Below are 15,570 nucleotides of genomic sequence, written 5' to 3' on the forward strand. Positions count from 1 at the left end.
AAAAACGTGTTAAAATATATAAAAAATCAGCATGCAAAAAAACCCAACCAAAAAACCCAACAACAAAAATCCAATATCCTGAAATCTTTGGCCCCTTTTTAGTCTAAATTATATAATTATCTCCAGTCCAAATAGTAGATTCTGAGCTGATCAGCTGAGTGGTTGCAGTGATGCTTCTCAATGACTCCTTTGTTGGTTGTTTCTGCTTGTTGTTCCTTGATGTTATTCTTATTTTCATTATGGTAATGTTCATCAATATAAGCCCCTCGGGCGTCTTTCTTCTCCTGCACAGTCAGGTTTCATTTCTTGTAATTCTGTATTATATTCTTTTTTCTTTTTTTTTTTGTGAAAATAAAAGTAGAATTTTTTTTTTAAAGACGCTGATCAAATATTGGCAAAATTCAGTCAGCAGCCAGGAAGGACTTGGACCTTGGAGTCTTTTGCTCATAATGCTGTGATGAATTGCTCTCAGTGCATGAAGAGGACGAGAAGGGTTCTTAGTAATTGAGTTCAGTGATACAGACACCTGCTTATGCATGTCCATCCTCATTTTTATTATTGAGCTTGCCTTTTTTTTATTTTTCAAGTTTGTCACTAAGTTGTTTTTGTTTTTTTAATCAGCAGTGGAAAATGGTCAAAGGAGCTCTTTTGGTCATAAAGACTGCAGACCTCTTCGATCTGGTAAATGAGTCTCAACTATAAGATGCATTTTTACTGCTTCATCTGCTTCTAAAAAGGTTATACACCGTTTGTCACAGACACACACTCACACGATCTCCCACAGTACGACGGAAGATGACAGCTGAAAAACATCCCGTATGTCCACAGCAAAGCTTGTTATCTTTGTTAAACCTGGATGTTTATTATGTCCACAGAAGGAGAGGTGAGACTGCCGCCTGGTCACATTTACGCTACTTGGCAACACTTTACTTTAATTGCCCCCATTTGGCATTTCAAGCAGTATTTAAACATTCAGTAAATGGTTATGGTGTCATTTGAGTTCCCCCGTGGTTTTAGTTTAGGAAACACTGTACATTAATGAGCATTTAAAATGGTAGAAGGTCCGTTTGGTCGCCAACCAGCCTCTTACGTTGCACACTGTACCGTTAACAAATTAAGTCGAGACTGCACCTATATATATATATATATATATATATATTCAGTTTCAGTAGTTGTGACGATCAAGGCCTCCCCTTGGAAAAGTATTGTTACATTAAAGAAAGATTTAACCTGTGGACCTGAACTTTTTTTTTTCTTTTTACCTGCAATAACAGCAAAATTACCAACAGAATATTACATGAAAAGGGTAATATGTTGAATATTTAATTATGCAAAGAGTACAGAGTGTGCTCTGCATTTTAACAATGTGCCACTGCCCTATTTGATTTTCACGGCATGATTAAGTCCATTACTGAACCGAGGCACCTGCTCCTGTCAAATCATTCAGCCCGGCAGTAAAAGCTACTTCAGCATCGGATTCATTTGCAATAAAGTGGAGAACAATTTAATTTAAGGAACCATTCTATGAGCCGTGATTGTCTTTTCTTGCCTTTCAGCAAAAGCACCTGTATTCAAACGCCGTACGTCAACTTCCCGGCTTTGGCAGCATAATGGTAGTTATGCACATTTACAGCTTTGTGGGTCTGCTTTACTCACGTCCATCCATCAGTCTGTTTCTGCGCAATCACACAAACTCACATTCACACAATTGAGAGTCACAATTATCCTCCTGACTGTGGAATGTCTGTGGACTTTGTGTGTTTTTTTTTTTTTAAAGACACCTCCTGCCTTGAAATGTGTAAATACTGTAAACATCAACTTTTAATAGGTTTAGTATTTCAATACATTTTCATATTAGAAGTGTTTCCTGTACTGGCCCTGAGCGTTAATGTCAATCTGCCTGTTTTCTTGTTTTCTTTAATAAAATCATCCGCGTTTATTTGCCTGTTTGCCTTCTGTTAACAAGATATCTCAAAAGCTAATCAGCGGATTTCTTGAAAATTGGGTAAACAGGTGCATTTTGATCAGCGGAGGAACCCATTAACCTTTGGTGGTGATCGATTCAAGAGCAATTGCTACAATAGAACACCTTCATTTTGCAATATATTCTTATCTTGCGTTCTTTCAAATGATGAAATAAAATCACGTGATCGCCAAACGAAATAAATAAATCCCATTGCGACATAAAAACCAACAAATAAATACACGGAGACTTATTATGAAGGTTATATGCAATCCGGCGCAGTTCTATCTATCTATCTGAAAATGCACCTTTCTGAAAACGGTTCCCACGGTGGAACTTTTCGAAAATGCCACGACTCCGTCATCATGGAAACAAAGCTATTCAAAATGCTTGAGCTCCGTGTGGACGGAAATGCTGCACCAGTGCACGTGCACCAATGGTTCTTCTGCACATGCTCAGTAGACAAACAATAACAATGATTAGTTTGTGTGTTTTCCTCCAGATTGTCATGATTCCCAGGTCATATTCTCCTGGGACTCGGTGGGTTTATAGCTGACAGGCACCGTAACAACAAATCAATATGAATCTCGACATTGTAAATTGCTTCTATCACATTGTTCTCTCTGTATGCGGTCTCACCGCAAAAGCAAACAACTGCACCCACTAGTGGCTCTAAATGAAAACTGTAGCGTTTTCCGTGTTTCTCCCGAGGCAAGTGGAAACACGAAACCTTTCTGCAGTGAAAAAGCAGAAAGGACACATCGCATACGTCCTCATCATCACTCCTTCATCCAACTTCTGGGCTTCCTGTTTAAAGGTGTGCATGTGTTTCTCTGTGTGTTTGCTCTGAGATGGACAAGCGTTCTGTACCGGGCGGAACCTGCCGTCCTCCACAGTCAAGCCCTCAGGTCAGGTGGTTTATGTGACGGAAGGCCGACCGGTGGAGGAAGCACACAGCGCGGCAGGAATGTTGTTTCTCAGGTGTTTTTATTACAAAAGAGATGACAACAGATTACCAAGGTGAGTATCTTCCTTCTTGTCTCCTTCCCATCGGCTCTGGTTTCATCAACCACTTGGTGCTTGTTGACGCTCTTTATTTCAACAAGTGTGTGAAGTTTGTGGCTGGTTGGGTGTCTGGGTGATTTTTCATTAGTCCACAGGTTGGCTGGATGCAACAAGTCGGCTTTACGATGCACCTGAACGCAACACCCACTGCCTGCAGACAGACAGAGAGACAGATACGTAATCAGCAAGCGTTTCATCTCTGTTGATAAAGTATTTTATCGGTTATTTGCTGATTGTGATTCTGAGAAGGAAGATTCCTCAGCCCCGGAGTCCAGCGCACTAGTTCACGTGATGCACCTGAACGCATCATTGACGGCAGCCAGCTGGACGGAGCACGAGACGAGCTCACCAAGAGCACAAATGTCACTTTTGAAGGAAGGTTTTGGAGAAGCAGACAGCATGTATCTACATGAGCCACGCACTGTGTTAACTGTGTGTCTGTGGTGAACGCTCACATCCTCAGCAACCATGAAGTTACCAAACCATCTCACCCAAAGCAGCTGCGTCACCGTTCTCATCCCCGGCGGCCAGTGACTGACACTAATCTACACTGATGTACAATAATGCTCCTCTGTTTTGTTTCTCTGCTGGTCTGGCTAATGACAAGCTGCAACCGCAATCAATAAATATAATCAACTTTCAAATTCATTAAATTAAAGCCAAATTGAATAATAAAGAGCAAAATCACCCAGTGGGGATGTAGAGATCAGGCTTTTGATTATAGAGTCTTCACTTCAGCATCTTTTAAGAGGTTTAACACCAATGACGATCACTTTTACAGAAGAATTTTAAAGGAGATGTGAAAATCAGTGGCAGACTGTTATCAGACGTCAATTTGTGAGAGTGAGATCTTCACATGGTGTTAATCTGGACCCGGGAAAGATGGAGGCTTTCATAAGAAAATGTTAAATCATACATCCATTCACTAATCCACCCATCCATCCTGTCAACCACTTCATCAACACCACAAAGTCTCCACCTCTGAGCCTGGTTCTGCAGAAAGTAGAAAAATAGAATAGGATTTTGCGGTTTGTTCGGTGGTTTGTGGGGTTGGATTATTAGAGCGTCTCTCCAGCCGGTGTCGGGCCTTATGTTTGACGCCCCTGATTCACACCACAGACGTTCCAAGCCCAGACTCAAACTGAGGATTTTCTCACCGAGAGGAAGGAGGAGGAACCACTTCACCACACCAATTTTTTAGCCCACTTATGGAAAAACTGTGATGGGGGGGAAAAAAAAAAAAAAAAAGCATTTCTCCACAGTCTCATTAGATTTTCTCCGATTTGCACTTTGATTAGATTTTTATTGACAGAGTCTCAGTTCTAATCCTTTACCACAGCGAAAATAAGCTCCAGTTGGTTTATAATGAAAGTATAACTTTACCAGCAAATGCTCACTCCGGTAAACACCCAAAGTATTCATGGAAGGTCTGAACTATTTGCATTTATTACATGAAGCTATTTGTATTCAGAGATTGCGCTTTTTAAATCACCTTCTGAATCAAAGCAAATTAGCCTATAAATTACTTGCAGATAGAGTCACGGGGGCAATGCCTCTGAAGACCACTAGATGTCGCCATTTTGCTGCTGGGCAGGTTGCTGAGGGTCACATGTGCATCCTTGTAAAGTGAGAGAAAGTGGGAGAGGGAGGAAAAAGGGAGGGAGTCTGAGGAATAGGACCAACTTGTGAAGTTTTGTCATACGCTAAGTGAAGAAGAAGGGGCAGCCGGGGAGAGTGCGGAGTGTAATCCCAAGTCAGTGGTAAGTCCTTCTTTTTCAACATTTCCCCGCTATTCAGCTTGTGTTTTAAGTTCCAGCCTCTCGTCTTGGGATTTCTCCTTCCTCTTTCGAATTGTAGCCCCAAAACTGATCTGAGTGACCTTGTTCCAGAGATTCAGGTTTGCTAAATAAGGAGCTTTCGAGGGCTGACTTTGTTTAATTAGAAAGGATAAACAACATCCTAACACCATTTATCTTGTGCAAATTGGTTCATGAATGCTACAGTGGGTTTACTTAAGAGCGGAATTACTTTAATCATGCCTGAGCTCTTCTCCCTCTCCAATACCGGGCAGTGCGTTTTCCTGAGTCCAAACACTCACTTGTTGTGATTGTGGCAATGTGGTGATGTGTAAGAAAGGGAGCGCTCTGATTGGCCGAGGGACGGTTCCCTGGAGCTCGACGGAGGCTGACAGAAATAAACCGGTGGAGAAGAACAACATTTCAGAATACCAACCATTCCTCAACTTATTCCCTCCCATCAGTTTCTCGCTCTTTTTTCTTTTTTTTCCCCCTTCTTCTCTCCAGGGGTTACAGGAACTTAAGGCCTCACTGATTTCTCAAAGCACGGCTGGCAAAGTGCTGAGGAATTCACTGCCACACAATGTGCCCTTATGTTAGGTTAGCAGAAGTCTTAAAATATTCCAGATGAAGCGGCTCTCTTTTAACACATGTCAACAGTGAATGCTGAATTAATGAGAAATGTGTTTGCAAATCCTGAAAACCTGAAATATTGGGTCAGATTTATCATTTCATAGTGTGCTCTTGTTACCAAAGCAACCCTGAACATGCCTGGTTTCATTTCATACTGGTTCCCAGCTGTCAAACACGGAGAAATGCACCATTGCAGGTTGAGAAAGGGTATTTCATATGCACTGACAGGAACCGCAATGGACCAGAATGCACTGCAGCTCCAACACACCTGAATAAGTAACACTATTTTGACATTTTTTTTCCCCCAGCTTGAAAAAAAAAAAAAATCACTCCTACAGTGCAAGGAGCCACTATGCTAAACACATATCAATACTTAAAAGCTCGCACTCTACTTCCAGGAGTTGCTGGTTAATGTCAGCCCTGATTCAGACCTTTTAACTGCTGCCCACATCTCCCCCCCTTTTTCGTTAGCCAGTCGTTATAATAAACACCCAGTGGCAGGTTTATTACAGTAAGTACGCAAAGATAAGAGTCCTGCAACTTTTATGAAGGTTATAATACTGAAACTGCTTAGAAGAAGCGTTGGTGGAAAGCCGCTGTGTGTGTGGCGCTGTTAAATTGGCCGACGTTTATGTTGTTTCTCCAGCAAATATGAATGAACAGGAAAAACAGTAATCACAAGACAATGCTTCTCCACGCAGTCACCAGCTGAAAGTTTAACTCTGCGTCTTGAAAATACAGTTTAATGGATGACTGCACCAAAGTGTATACTAAACAGGCAAATATAGTGTGTCGTTAAATGACATCAATTAGGGAAAATAAGCAGAAACGCATCCAATATATGACCTAATCAAAATTCTAGAGTAGGTTGTTAAAATTTCAATTATTCATTAATAGATGTAATGACTGAATGTTTTGCCTGATTCAATAAGCAGAGCATAAAGTATTTGTTGCAGGCATTCATTTCAAAAAGCTTTTCCGAATTGTTTTTCCTGTTATTAAAACAAACAAGATCTTTGACAAGGATTTAGTCAAACATAGGATCACAGATTGAAAACATTACTTTGGATAATTTGCAATTAGTTTGTGCGACGGCTCAGGCGTCTGACTAAACAAGCGTATTTACAGAGCAATATTAAGATGCAATGCACTTTAAGGTGATTTACAAGAACCTCGAAAAATATTAAAGGAATATTAGAGTTGTGTGAGATAAATGTAAAAATAAACTGATAGAAAGCAAATGGATTGTTAAAGCAATACTGAAATTAAAAAGCATGCAACTGGATTGAAAGAGAAAAAAAAAGTAAATAATGAAAATGATGTCGTTTTCTTGTATTGCCACTAGTGGGTGCTGTTGTTTGCGGAGAACATTTTGCGACAAACATCACCACATCGAGTCCACAGACATTTGATTGGACGGACGACGACGTTGGATTGTTATCACGGCGACTGTCAACTAGAAATATGTCCACCAACTATTTACTATGACCGCCATGCACACGCGCAGTCGCAGCGTTTTCAAAAAGTTGAAATTTCCCCGGTTTCCATGGCAATGTGGCTCAGAGCACAGTTGTCATGTGAGCCGCGGCCAAAATCAGGAGCTGAAAGCTGCTTCAACTGACCTGATTTTGACTGTACAAACATCAAATAAGCCTGTTTAAGATGATCCAACGGGCCTTTTTTCTTCACTGAATATATTCCAGACAGCATTAAATGCTTTACCAACAAGTAACAAGGTTTTGAAACATGACTCCGATCATGAAGTCAGTGCAGTGACCGTGATGGAATCCTCTCTCTCGGTCACGACGGCGGTTTCATTGTGTTGACGGTGAACAATACTTGGAATTGAGTTCGATCCAAGATGGAGAGACTACATCTTTCCAGAGAACGTCTCGGGGCTCCGTCAGGCGACGGTTTTACTTATTGTTCAAAGTAACTCCCTGTAATGGACGAGAAGACGGACGGACGGATGGATGGATGGATGATGGATGGATAGATTGATGGATGGATGAATGGATGGATTGATGGATGGATAGATTGATGGATGGTAGATGACAGATTGATGGATGATGGATGGATAGATTGATGGACGGATGGATTGATGGATGGATGGATAGATTGATGGATGGATGGATTGATGGATGGATAGATTGATGGATGGATAGATTGATGGATGATAGATGACAGATTGATGGATGATGGATGGATAGATTGATGAATGATGGATGGATTGATGGATGGATAGATTGATCAATGATAGATAACAGATTGATGGATGGATTAATGGATGCATGGATGGATGGATGGATGTATAGATTGATGGATGATGGATGTATAGCTTGATGAATGATGGATGGATTGATGGATGCATGGATGGATGGATACATTGATGGCTGGATGGATGGATAGATTGATGGATGATAGATGACAGATTGATGGATGATGCATAAATGAATGGAAGACTGGACCGATGCATGGATCAATGCACGAAGGGATATACGGATGACATTGGATGGATGGATGAGATGATAGATAAATAGATGGATGGACGAACGTTTAGATGTGTGAACGGACAGACTGTAAACGTGCAGTTCGAGGTGCTGTAGGCTTTGATTTGGCTTCAAACACGATAACTCCGTCCTCATTATTTCCACTCGGAGATCTGATACCTTTGTATTTATTTATTTTCAAGTTAAAACAGCTCCCTGATGTAATCGACTGAGATAAGTAGGAGATTATACAGCACTTACTGACCGACTGAAACTTAAAGCCAAATCAGTGGATATTCTATTTTGACATTTATTAAAATACGGTGTATAATTTGGGTGGTTGCCTCTGGCTGGCAGCCGGCGCGCATATGATAATCATCGTGGCTCATTCTGATTCAGAGAACTGCACTGCAGCATATCTGCTCTTAACAGGCTTCCCTAATTATTTTTGATGGTCCTCACACTCCGAGATAATCGGTATCAATCAGCGGATGAATCAGTCGTGGAAGTGGCTGTCGGCTGCAGCGTAGCGGCGACGGTAAACAGCGGGGTAACTCCAGGATGAGTGCGTGAAAGACGTAGACTACCCTTGAACCGCGGCGTCTGAGCGTCGCAGACCGACGCATCAGACACTGACGGCATTTAATGACACATAATCCCTTTAGAGTGAAACGCGTGCACTATATTTAACCTGCGCGTGAAATCTCCTGCGGCCTCCGAGCTCGCCGCGACAGTCGGCCAAGAGGAGGAGGACGCTTCCTTCCTTCCTTTTCTGTGTCCTCCCACATCTCGTCACCTCCAGCAGGGCGGCGCTGATGAGCCGACGCCGCCGCCTCGCGTTTCATACTGGACGCCACTGCTGCACGCCGAATTACGTCGCTTCAGCCGCCACGCCCCTCCGGCGGACTTGGTTTTAAAGGCACAAAAAGCATAAATCTGCCTGGAAACACAAGATTTGACTCGTAGGTGTCGATTTGCTTCAGTGTCAGACGTCAACAGGGGGAAGATATCATTTGAAATGTTGCACCCCCGAAAAACACGACTCCTCTGTCTTCTTTTAGGCAACCTTATTCCTCCCGATTCCGGATGTTTTTTTAGATTCTCTCTCTCCACCGCAGCCAACACAGGCTACATCCGTTCATCATGCCTCGACTGCCGTAAAGCAAACTGGTGTCGCAACACTTCCAGCTCTGTTTCTTAAAGATGAATGGAACATTTACAACTCAAACCAACGTATCTTAATACAAAGTACCCGATAATCCTTTCTAAAATATATCCAGGTCGCAACAGAAACACGACTTGAACGCTCTCTACTTGCGGGATCACCTGCTGGTGTCACAGAGAACTCCTGCCCCTGATTTAACACTGCGGTGGAAGTGTGTTTGCGACGCACTGCCCCCTGCAGTTTGGGAGCGGGAGTCGCGTGTCCTATTAATAAATGGCACACACGTTCTCTCACAGTCACGCCCGTGCGTCAAGCATTAAAACAGCCTCTACACCCAACCGGCGTCTGCTGATATCTGATGTTTCTGTCCGTCTCTGATGGAAGCGGTGAAAAAAGCTCTGCGGTTAAGTCGCCGTGCTGGAAGGTGGTGGGCAACTCCCAGGAAAAATTGCCCTCTGAAACACTGGCCCCACTGAGCGGATCGAACAAGGCGGCATTGTGCTGCCGCCTGCAGGTGTGTGTGTGTGTGTCTATGTGTGTGTGTGTGTGTGTGTGCACAGCGCAGCTTCGGATTCACTCCCAAACGTTTTTCTTCGTCTCTATTTTCCAGTTGATCCCCTTCCCTTTTCTTCCCCCTGCGTATTTTAAACCTGCAGTTTTAAACCTCGTCTTCCTGCAGCCCCCGTCTCCTCAGAAAGGCTGCGAGCCGTCGGATTGAAAATGTGCAAGTATCTCCCAACATATACTGTTTTTTTTTTTGTTTTTTGTTTTTTAAATAGTTCATTTTTCAGATCTTATACCCCTGCAAAGGAATAAAAATGTGTCTCGATAACAGGAATGAAATATATATCAGGGACCGAGTTAAATTAAGCTGGAGGTAGAAGATGTGAGAGGAGAGATGAAAAACACCACTTTAAAAAAACAAAGGAGAGAAGACATCCTCAGGTTACTCTCTGAAACAATAAACCTTAACAGGAGGCAGCGCTGACACAAAATATGTTGAGGCCAGTATGAAATAGTTATTAGGCCAAACAGGCACCGCATAGGGAGATGAATGTTTAATGGTTGTGATGGGTTAAACAAGCAGCAGAATGTATTGAAAAGTACCAGAGGCTGTTGTATTACTTTTTTTTTTTCTGTAACAGATGTTCATTAATTTTACATTTCTATTAATATTTACATAACATATAGGTGTTGCAGAAAGGCAAGGCAAGGATTTCTATAGCAGCACAAGGCAATTTACTGTGGAAACGCGTTCAAACAATGCGATTAAGAACCTTAATCTTCATTCATAACCTCAATAATTAAGATTATGAATTACATTAAAAACAAAGGGATTAAAAATTGCATGAAAATGAGAATAAATAGAGTACAAGCTTCATTAGGATAAAGGTAATAAAATGAGTCCAACCTATTGTACAAAACGACCTCCTCTGCATCTCGACCGCCTTGTTTTGTGGCGCGGAAGACGAGAGTAAGCGGTGTCCCGCCCACACGTTTTGAAACTGGTTTCCGACACCAGGGGTGTCCAACATGCGGCCCGGGGGCCAGAACCGGCCCACCAGACGATCTAATCCGGCCCGCCATGTCAGAGGCTGATCTAAAAACACTCGATTGGCAAAAATGACATTTAAAACCTCCCTTGGTCAGAATTTGACCCCCGACATTAATGCATCTGTGGAGGTCACATGACGCAACGCCTTTCACAATAAAACAATGAGTCCAATTTATGTGAAATGATACTTTAGACACAAAAACTCAAAACAATTTCCAGATGATGACAAATTGTTTTAATCCGGAATAAAAATATATCCAGATACAGGTGACTGAGGGTTTTTTTTTTGCAAATATAATATTTGATTTCCTTTAATATGTATATGTCAGAATAGACTGGCAAATTCTTGCAGTTACAAAAGGATCAAAAGAAGGAAAGACTTTGCATTTGTCCATATCTGCAGTTTAATGTTCTGTTTGACTTGTTCGGCCCTCCAGAGGTCAGGTCAGGTTGATGTGGCCCCTCAACTAAAATGAGTTTGACGCCCCTGTCCTCCACAGTGGTAAGTGGAGCAGCGTCCACACCAGAAACTCTGTTCCTCCACACGCAGCTGTGACTCACATAAATCGGTCCAAATCCAAAGATTTCAACCAGGAAGTTGGTTCGTCAGCTGAGGTGGAGGAAGTGTCGGAACTAAAAACTGCTTCTTCTCGTTTCCTCCCGACTCCGGGAACACCGTCAGGAAACCGTTGGCCAAACCAGTCTGGGGTGTAATTCCAAATCGGTTTCATACTTCACGCTTCAACTAATTTAAAATTCCTGTTTCACTTTATGTTCATGCAGTGACTTCGGTTTCAGTTTCAGTCTCATTAGTTTGTGTTGCTGTATCGTTCATGTATATAAAATTCTTTATATTGAAACGTATGGACGAGGAATAGAAGACGTTAAACTAAGTTCAACCTCGTGGGGGAAATGTAATTTGCATATCGACCGACTGTGTGGCTTCTAATGAGGGAGATGGAGTAAATGTCATTTTAAGGATTTTTATCCAATCCAATCCAATCCACTTTATTTATATAGCACATTTTTAAAAACGAAGCGTTTACAAAGTGCTTCACATACTGCACATAAAACTAAACAGTCCAACACTAAATAAGTATAAAACCATAGAATAAAAATCAAAACAGATGAAAAACTACAAACCCATTAAGAAACTACAAATAAGAATAAAACAATTCAAAAGAATAAATAGAAAAATAAAGACGCTTAAAAAGCAATAAAATAAATGAGAACAATAAATAAAACAATAAGTAAAAGACACAGGGGACCACACGACTCATGCGTTTTACAAGGTAACTTAATTTTTTCTCCCACTTAAGACACATTTTTCATTCAAAGCAGAGATTTCTAGAAAGCATGACTCTCAAAGCATGTAAAACGTGCGTTTCTGGTGTGGGGGAGGGAGTTTAGTTTTCACGTTACAGTTTGGCAATGTCGTAAAACGAACCGTGCAGAAGGACATCAAATAATCCCTCAAAATTCTCATTTAGAACGCAAGGACTTTCGAGAAAGAAGCAATAATGATGAGAATATTATGAAAACACAGCTTCATATTTTGGTAAAAATACCAATGAAATAGATTAATATGTTGCTGTGATGAGCTCAAAATGAAACATAAAGTATTACAAGAAGGCTTCAGCCCAGACAGTTTGGCCTTGTTTATGTAACAACACTTCGTTTTCCAACACAGTTTTGTGCTTTACATAACATTTTGACAACGTTCCTGAAAAAACCCCCAACAAAACAATGGGTTTTCACTTAAAACATCATGTAAACCTCACTTAAATCTAATAACAAAGTTGAGCAATAAGAGTGATGTGGAGTCGGCGGAGGAAAGGCTGAGCAGGTTTCCAGCAAATCTTTGGTTGCAGTCATAAACAACACAGACATTTTCAGACTCATTATATCACATTGTGTATTAATCAGTAAGGATAAACTCCTCAGAGTGTTTTGATGTTCCATATTCATGAAGCTAAATGTGCTTAATGTGTAATTTTACACTTCTATCCCTGACGTCTGCCGGCTCGCCGCCTCTCACATCATAAATATGTCATTCAAACTGAATTTACCGTTACTTCTCAGCCAAGCGGTGCAGAGTTTATTTAGATTTTAAGGAATTTTACTAGGTTGTTCTTTGTCTAGCATGTTTTTTGGAAGAGCTTTATCGCTATGCAAGGGAGGGGAAATTACACCCTTCCCTGAGGTGGGGATAAAAGTCAGAAGAGGGTGCATCAAGAGGTATACTTATTTCCCCCGCTCCGAAGGTAACAATATCATCACTTCTAAAGCACTCCTATGAAACACAATGGATTGTTTTAGTCTGCAGAAAACCAGGAGTGTGATAATAATACGGTTAATGTTCTTCCCGAGGGGACGAGTGCGGCGGTTTCTCCAACATATGGCTTGTTTAGGTTGTGCTGAACAACGAGGAGAGGAAATTGAAGTTGAGCATGCTTGACAAGCGGAGTCACAGTGACAATAATTTGCACTTAACAGCATGCACTCCATGTCACACTCAGCACTGGTCGTACTATTATTTATTTTTTTTGGGGGGGGGGGGTGTCTCTGCTCTGTGAAGCACCAGCGTGGCCTCTCAACATTTTGAAGGGTCTATTTTGTCTGTTCCTGCTTGTTGAGAATTCTGCTGCGACGTTAGTGAAAAACCACAAGCCATAACCACACTCTCTCAGCGCTGCCGACTCCCGGTCTCACGCCCAGTTTAACACAGAAGAAATACAAGCCAGGGCCCTTTTTTTTCTTTTTTTTTCTCCTCCCTCCTCTCTCTGACTACATTTCTTGACGTCGCCTCCCCTTTATCTCACCCCGTCCACCATAATTTCCTCCACTCAGACATGCCCAGACCTATACTCTCTTCCTTCTGTTTAGGCTCTTCTTTGAACAAGATAGAAATAGCAGAAGGCATTTACATTTTGTGTCTGGCTGCAGTTTATGCATTTCTTTTTTAGCTTCCTTGGTGGTGAAAGTCCACACTAATCTTTACATAACATGTAATTTCGCATTGCAGGGAGCAGTTTCTGTACATCCTCGGCATTTTCTCACCCAACCTTTTTAATCCTGATTATTTTTCTTTCAATATATTATATATAATATATATGAATAAGTTAAGACCTTCTACTTTTATTGAAATTCAGTGGCCACATACAAGGCCTGCGAGGCGTTAAACAGCCTAAAACCATCACATGCCAACGATTTCAAGTGATAATGGAAAACCTTCGGGGCGTTTTGGAAGTCCGTTTATTCGACAATAGTGCTCCTGAATACACTACTTTTCAAAAACGGATCCTAAAGGGAAGCTAGTTACAATGATGTTACGATGAAAAGCCTTAAAAAAAAAACTGCTTCTAAATTATATATCTCACGCAGCTGACAGAGCAGGAGCTCTGCAGCATGTCCAGAGCCGCGTTTACACAACAACGTTTCACGTGACAACACCTAATCCGTAAAAAAAAAAAAGGAGTGATGTAGTTAGTATGCCGGGCCACAGGAGGGCGCTGTTGCTTGAAGAAAATGGAGAGAACTCGACATCCGTATGGACTGAAGAAGCATCCGATGCTATCAGGGGTGAGTCTCGACTATTAAACTACTGATATGGAGGATAAAACTAGAATACTGACCGCGAGTCGTACCACCGCGGGTCGCCATGTTTGTTTTCAAGGGACGGAAGGGGAAGGGGTTAGAGGCCGTGAAAGAATCTTTCCACCTTGGGAGCCGGATTAAAAACTTTGCGGATATCGTGCATCTGCACACTGGTGCCTTTTAAACGAACCCCCCCAAAAGTGAAGAAAGTTTTGTGTAATCGTCGTGTAAAAGTGTCGTCCTGGCTCCGAACTAGAACCTGGTTGTTTCCGGTGGAAAAGGCGATTGTCGCCCACAGGCGACTTTATGTTCGACATCCTGCAGGAACGAAAGCAAGACGTCGGTGAGAGCTTGACTCTCATTTACATGAGTTTCTGGCAGCGACTGGCAGCCTGGTCTTAATGGATTTAGTGTAAGTTTGTGGAGGCTGGCTCCCCAGACACAGATCATGCTGTGGCCTCACAGATTAAAAAAAAAAAAAAAAAAAAAAAAAAAATCAATTTTCATGACTTTAAAATGGGGAACATCAGTCTCCTGCAAGTGGGAACACAATGGCTCGAGAAGGTTTTCATGATGTGCCACGGTGAAGTCAAAGTAAATGGTGGAATCGGCGCCGGGCAGATGACAGTTTCCTGCCATGACAAAATTGAACACGGCTTTAATTGTCTGTTCTTGCAAGTCCAGGAAAACTTCCTCCGCTTAAAGACGTCTTCAGCTCGACTCGGAGCTTCAGTCCCCCTCAGATGTGTCTTTGTTTACTCGCCACATCTCCAAGTTCAAAATCTGTAGTTTCCCTCCTGCTCAACGGGGCGCCGGAGTCAACTGCTCACTTCAAGCAAGAGAGTGTGTGTGTGTGTGTGTGTTATGGTTTTCTTTGTGTGTGTGTGTGTGTGTGGGGGGGGGGGGATCAGCCTCTGGAGCACTGAGGCTGATGTATTTAGTTTCATGCCAGGTTGCGGAGCACTTTTCAAACTGTAAAACAACAATCAGCTTCCCAATGGAAGAGAAACGTTCATCGTCTCATTTTCATTTAACGACAGAATCGATACACAGGATTGATTTTCGTTTGCTGTGGTTGGTCATTATTTTAATGACACACACACATGGACACACACACACTTGTTTAAAAAGTAACTTAGTCACTTTACGGATTATTCTGAAACGTTAGATTACAAGTTACTTTTTAGTTACTTTCAGCAGCTGCCAACACCCCCCCCCCCCCGTCTCAACATGAAAATGAAACAACTCTGCTGATCCCTGCCTCCTGCATCATGTTTATGCCTATTCAACCATTGACCTTCATTCTT

At 41.9% G+C, this 15,570-nt stretch overlaps 1 protein-coding gene across 1 annotated transcript in view; it reads left to right on the forward strand.

The window, feature by feature from the left end:
- Nucleotides 1–4,713: 4,713 nt before the first annotated feature.
- tspan4a (tetraspanin 4a) overlaps nucleotides 4,714–15,570 on the forward strand; it is a gene marked incomplete at its 5' end in the record, with an annotated part of 243,364 nt that continues 232,507 nt past the window's right edge. The window contains one exon of the mRNA XM_080502307.1: nucleotides 4,714–4,788. The remainder of the gene's footprint in view (nucleotides 4,789–15,570) is intronic.

The sequence above is a fragment of the Blennius ocellaris genome (genome assembly GCF_963422515.1).
Source record: "Blennius ocellaris genome assembly, chromosome: 1".
In the NCBI taxonomy this organism is placed as follows: Eukaryota; Metazoa; Chordata; class Actinopteri; order Blenniiformes; family Blenniidae; genus Blennius; species Blennius ocellaris.